This window comes from Aquarana catesbeiana, linkage group LG09, assembly GCF_042186555.1.
Source record: "Aquarana catesbeiana isolate 2022-GZ linkage group LG09, ASM4218655v1, whole genome shotgun sequence".
Taxonomy (NCBI): Eukaryota; Metazoa; Chordata; class Amphibia; order Anura; family Ranidae; genus Aquarana; species Aquarana catesbeiana.
In genome coordinates, this window is record NC_133332.1 from 237,961,635 (window position 1) to 237,968,367 (window position 6,733).

Consider the following 6,733-nt stretch of genomic DNA (forward strand, 5'->3'; position numbering starts at 1 on the left):
ACATGTCAACCTTTAGAATTGCACGCACTCGTGGAATGGCGACAAACTACGGTACCTTTGAATTTCCATAGGCGACGATTTAAAATTTTTTTACGGTTACCAGGTTTGAGCTACAGAGGAGGTCTAGGGCTAGAATTATTGCTCTCGCTCTGACGATCGCGGCGATACCTCACATGTGTGGTTTGAACACCGTTTACATATGCGGGCGCGACTTCCGTATGCGTTTTCTTCGCTGCGCGAGCTCGCGGGGACAGGGGCACTTTAAAAAAATTATTTTTTTTTTTTTATTATTTAATTTATTTATTTTTGTACTTTATAAATTGTGTTTAAAATTTTTTTTTTTTTTTTTTTACTTTTATTGCTGTCACAAGCAATGTAAACATCCCTTGTGACAGTAATATGTGGTGACAGGTACTCTTTATGGAGGGATCGGGGGTCTAAAAGACCCCCCATCCCTCCTTTACACTTCAAAGTATTCAGATCGCCGAAAACGGCGATTCTGAATACTGTGTACTTTTTTAAATTCGGCGCCATTGGCAGCCGAGTAAACGGGAAGTGACGTCATGACGTCGCTTCCGCATTTACAAGAAGAAGGCTGGAACGAAGCCGCTCGCAGCTTCGTTCCAGTCCGCCCCCAGCCGCCAAAGGCAGCGGACCGGACACCGGGCCTCCCGATCGCACGGGAGGCCCGGTAACAGCGGCGGGAGGCGGCGGGAGGGGGGGGATGTCCCCTCCCGCTCCTCCGGTATAACAACCGAGCGGCTTTTAGCCGCATCAGGTGTTATATTCGGGTAGCCGATTGCCCGCTGAAAACAACGGTACCGGGATGATGCCTGCAGCTGCGGGCATCATCCCGGTATAACCCCGGAAAGCCGAGGACGCATATATGCGTTCGGTCGGCGGGAAGGGGTTAAACCCAGTTGAGCATCTCTGGAGAGACCTAAAAATGGCTGTCCACCAATGTTTACCATCCAACCTGACAGAACTGGAGAGGATCTGCAAGGAGAAATGGCAGAGGATCCCCAAATCCAGGTGTGAAAAACTTGTTGCATCTTTCCCAAAAAGACTCATGGCTGTATTAGATCAAAAGGGTGCTTCTACTAAATACTGAGCAAAGGGTCTGAATACTTAGGACCATGTGATATTTCAGTTTTTCTTTTTTTTTTAAAAACTGCAAAAATGTCAACAATTCTGTGTTTTTCTGTTAATATGGGGTGCTGTGTGTACATTGAGGAAAAAAAATGAACTGATTTTAGCAAATGGCTGCAATATAACAAAGAGTGGAAAATGTAAGGGGGTCTGAATACTTTCCCACTATATATATATATATATATATATATATATATATATATATATATATATATATATATATATATATATATATATATATATATATATATATATATATATACACATACATACACACACATACTATATATATATATATATATATATATATATATATATATATATATATATACACATACAAAAAATATAATGCAGCTAACTGAATCAACTGCCTGCCTAAAGTAGATTAGAAACAGTACAGCAGGAACAGTTTGCAGTGAGATCTAGCTAACTGAATAAACTGCCTGCTCAAAGTAAATGAAATGACTCTCTCGTTCTCTTTCTCTCTCTCTCCACCAGAAACACACTACACAAGGCCGACGTGCAGGCGGCTTACGTAGTGTGGGGCGTGGACTTAACCCTCTGAGCCATAATTGGCCAAAGGCACCCTGCCTTTGGCCAATTATGGCTCTCTTTGCTTACAGCGCTGTGATTGCCCAAAGCATGCGGGTCATAGTGCATGCTTGGCCAATCATCAGCCAGCAATGCACTGCGATGATGCAGTGCATTATGGGGCGTGATGCGCCGCTCGAATTTGGCGCGAACGCCCCATAATGTTAATGCATCAATGTAGCGCAGTACAAGCACAAGTTGGCACTGTGTGGCAATATCAGTGGTCTCGTTGGCCTGGATTGAGATAAAATTGCTGCTCCGTGTTTCTTGGACAATGTGCTCCTTCACAACAGACAACATACAGTCCAATAGCTCGTTCTGCACAGTTTTTGAAGTTCCCTTAAAAACAGTGGCATTCTCAAGGTGCTCTTTCAAAACTCCATCAAGAGAAGCAACAAAATCGACCAAGCCACGGAATATTCCAGGATTATCTGATCTCTCACTCTTGTCATGGGCTGGCCATGCAAAGCTAGCTCGAATGCACAACAAAAATTTCACACAGTATTATTCTAGACAGGATGTGTCGATTTTTTGTGACCTCTTCATTGTGTCTTCTAATGCCAATTCTGTAGCCTGTATCTAGCTGTTCACCAATGTTAAGCTTCGCAAAAAACTCGAGCCTCATAATGTTGCCAAGATGGCTTTGGGTAGTTTCATGTCACTTGCACTTTTCAGTGAGATGCTTTAGGTCGCAAACCCCTGTTGATATACACAGCATGTTGGTGCCATGACTTTGAAATAGCAAACAGGGAAAACGATAATAGGCATGAGTCACATCACATCCAACTATCCAACTCCATTCACTATAAGAAGTGGTGGAAAAGCTTTGAGTGTAAACTCAACCGCGATCACTTGACCTTTGCTGAATTAGCAATTTGGGTTGATGTGGTCCAAGCTCCTTTTATCCTCCTATTTTTTTTCTTCATCTGAAAGCCTTGTGAAGGTAAATAGTTTCAAAGATGGAACCGAATTTTCAATCAGTTTGAAAAAAATTTCCTTAGTGATCAGTACCTATGAGTCAAATTAAAATATGGGTAAAATTAAAGGAGAGATAGGTATGGCACTGCCAAATGCAAGTGTCTATTTCATCAAATGCAGCCTCACTGTACCCATCAATTGCAGCCTCACTGTGCCCATAATGAGGGGTTCCGGAAAAATTCTTTAAGGAGAGGAAACTATACAAGAGACTGATCCTAGAGGCTTCTGCCACATCCTAAAAGCAAACTTGTAAGAAAAGGGGGTGTCCCCAAGGGATAATAAGGGCAGAAAGCCAATGAAGGATAGTATAGAAAAGGGATACCAAATATGTAAAATTTAACAAATTTTATTTAAAATACAATAGGAGAATATACAAAAATACAAAATAGCTTAAAAATTAAGAAGAGCATGATCATAAATGCAAATGATGTATATAGCTGATGAATGCTAAAAAGCGCAGTTATTAGATAACCAACCACCCTACATGTTTCGGAAAAGGTCATAGAAAGGTAAGTTTCTCTCTATGAAAAATGTACTTCCTTCTTCGGGGATTGGTAGGTTGTATTGTTGCATTTCTATCAGAAAAAGATAATAAGAAAGTATAAATATGTATGTATGGAGCTACCCAAACATTGTAAGTTTACAGTTCTTTCACATATTAACATAAAATTATGAAATGGCAGAAATACAGTCAAAGATATGTAATTAAATACTCACAAATCAAAAATGCTCTCCTAGTGGCAGGGAAATTACACAGCACGTATGCAGGCAGATTGGGTCCCACACCCAGAAGGTCCTTCTAAGAGGTTTAATTAGTGTGCAAGGAGATATTCCCTAAGCATATAGGAGATTTGCATCATCTCATTTGGTGAATATAAGGCATATGGAGATGTTCATAGAACCAGGGTAATGTGGTGGTGTCAAAAACCCCCCTCACACATACACACAAATCAGCGGAAGCAGCAGGTCAGAGCTCGCAGGAGCCACCCAGATTAGGGTATGGAGGGCATGGACCTGTTAGGAAACAGAGAAAGTGTATATGTATATACTCGTCCCACAGTATAAGGCTGATAGTATGTTTTCATTCAGTGAGGAGAGCAGACAAACAGACAGAGGGAGCCTGACCAGGAAGGAGGAAAAAGGTAGCTTTAAAAGAGCCAAACATCACATAGGATCAAGGCTGCAGAAAAATCTCTATCACAAAAGGGTACTTAAAGAAAGAAAAAATGAAAAACAGCAGGAGTATTGTCTATATTCTGACCTTGCATTTAGATCGATCCCAGTGTGTCCATGTCGAATGCCTCAGCTGTGTAGCACTGATCTGGCATATGTTGGGTGTTTTAAATATCCCTCATATGGGAATGGTAGCCAGATGGCAGCCAATCTGGTGATTAAGAGGGGTGGAGTCTGTGTATCAGGTCCTGAAACACAGCTGTGTAAATCAGTGCAGCCGTGTGTGAGAGCTCCCCACTAAAGGCACCTCAGCCAGTGCAACATCCAGCGCCACCGCGTCACACGGCGCGATGATGTCAGACATTGACATAGGCTGCTGACACCGAGGATGGGCAGCAGCTGAGGGCTATAGATGCAGAAACAGCCAGTGCGCACGCGCGGGGACAAAAGAGGCCACAGCGCATGCGCAAAGCTGCCGCCCTAAGGAAAGCCTCCGGCCCCACAGAGAGGGCGGACCGGAGGCCCCCCAGTGCCAGGGCGCCCCGACAAGCCACAACCGCAATAGGGGAAGAGGGGGGGGGATTTTGGACAGCAGCCGAACCATCATTTTGTGTGATGGCCGACGGACACCAGTCATTGTAAGATAATAACCCTGTTCATCCATATGTCATGGTTAGTGATGGGAAAACAATAGTAGATCATAATAATACAATACTGTTAAGCATTGGACTCCTATACTGGGGATGGTAATCCTGTCCAACTGCATTGGTGTTACAAATAGATAGTGTAATGAAACACCTGCAAGAGATCATAAAGAAACATGAGTGAAACATGAGTGTATTTTTAACAGCTGTCATTAACAACAATTTTCATAAAAATCTGAATTAGTTTAAATTGACAACTGGCATATTTAACTCATGAGAATCCAAAGTTATCAAAACACAACAAAAACATGAAAAAAGGGGAAAGAAAATTGGAAAAGCAGGAATAGAATAGAAAATAAAAAAGGGAGAAAAAAATGAAAAAACAAAAAGGACATCATTAACAGCAAATGAGTCAAGAGACTCACAGCTCTTTGTCAAAATTCCCGGTTGCAAAGCCAGGTAAGAAGGGTTTAAGGTTGAAAGCTTCATTTAAGCATGGTGGTAAGGTGGCATTTAAATTTGAGATCCACCGAAGCTCACGCTGTAGGAGATATTTGTCATAATCTCCACCTCTGCACCTCGGGTGCAGCCGATCAAGAACCAAAACTAAAATGGTAGGACAGATACCATTGTGAGTCTGGGCAACTTGTCTGCCCAATGGCAGGTCGGGATTGGCAGTTTCCATAGATCTAATGTGGCGGTATAGTCTTTGCCACAATTTTTGCATGTAAAAGCAGTTACAGTTGCATAACATTAAATAGACCACTCCTGTTATTTGGCAGTTAGAATAATGCTTTGGTTTGAATGGCATGCCATTGGGCAGATAAATGTTTTTTCTGGTATTCATGTATTTGCAGTAGGAGCAGGATCCGCATGGGAAAGTGCCCACTGTCTTGCAAGGATCCCCTCTCACTGAACCACGGAATTCACTCTTTAACAAATGCCAATATTTTTTATATATTTACGTGAGTTTGGTATGATCATTAGTAAAGGTTGTAACTATTCGATGATTCTCCTTTGAGGTTTGTGATTGCTTTGATACAAGTAATTCGTGTCTATTGTTGGTGTTGGCCCGCTGGAATGCTTTCTTGAGACATTTGTGGCGGTAGCCACGTTCGAGAAGACATTTTTTCAAATTATTAGCCTCATGTTTAAATTCCAGCTGGTTGGAACAATTGCGTTTGACACGCAGGTATCCACCATACGGAATGGATTTTACAAGGGATCTAGGGTGGAAACTAGAAGAATGCAGGACAGTGTTGCCTGCAGTGGGTTTTCTAAAAAGTTTGCAAGATAATGAATTGGATTCGTTTTTGACAATTTCAATGTCCAGAAAAGTAATTCTGGACATGTCAGAATTCATTGTAAAATTCAAATTAAATTCGTTTGTATGGAGTTTGATCAAAAACTCATCCAGGAGGTGTTGGGGACCGTCCCAGAATACGAAGATGTCATCTATGTACCTGTGCCATATAACAATGTGGCACAGGTACATATAGAGCCTCGTCACTGAAAATAGTGTTTTCCCATTCCCCCAGGTACAGATTGGCGTAGCCAGGGGCACAGCAAGTGCCCCTGGCTACGCCCTGTACCTGGAGAATAGGGATGAGCCGAACACCCCCCTGTTCGGTTCGCACCAGAACATGCGAACAGGAAAAAAGTTCGCTCGAACAAGCGAACACCGTTAAAGTCTATGGGACACGAACATGAATAATCAAAAGTGCTAATTTTAAAGGCTTATATGCAAGTTATTGTCATAAAAAGTGTTTGGGGACCTGGGTCCTGCCCCAGGGGACATGGATCAATGCAAAAAAAAGTTTTAAAAACGGCCGTTTTTTCAGGAGCAGTAATTTTAATAATGCTTAAAGTCAAACAATAAAAGTGTAATATCCCTTTAAATTTCGTACCTGGGGGGGTGTCTATAGTATGCCTGTAAAGGGGCGCATGTTTCCTGTGTTTAGAACAGTCTGACAGCAAAATGACATTTGTAAGGAAAAAACACATTTAAAACTACCCGCGGCTATTGCATTGCCGACAATACACATAGAAGTTCATTGATAAAAACGGCATGGGAATTCCCCCCAGGGAAACCCCGAACCAAAATTTAAAAAAAAAAAAAATGACGTGGGGGGTCCCCCTAAATTCCATACCAGGCCCTTCAGGTCTGGTATGGATATTAAGGGGAACCCCGGCCAAAA

General features: G+C 42.1%; 1 long non-coding RNA gene across 1 annotated transcript; it reads right to left on the reverse strand.

Moving 5' to 3' along the window:
• Positions 1-3,173: 3,173 nt before the first annotated feature.
• On the reverse strand, positions 3,174-4,059 carry LOC141107292 (uncharacterized). The gene is made up of 3 exons (XR_012235857.1): positions 3,980-4,059; positions 3,436-3,732; positions 3,174-3,293 (listed from the first exon to the last, which is right to left on the reverse strand). It is a non-coding gene; the product is annotated as an uncharacterized lncRNA (long non-coding RNA).
• Between the last annotated feature and the right edge of the window lie 2,674 nt (positions 4,060-6,733).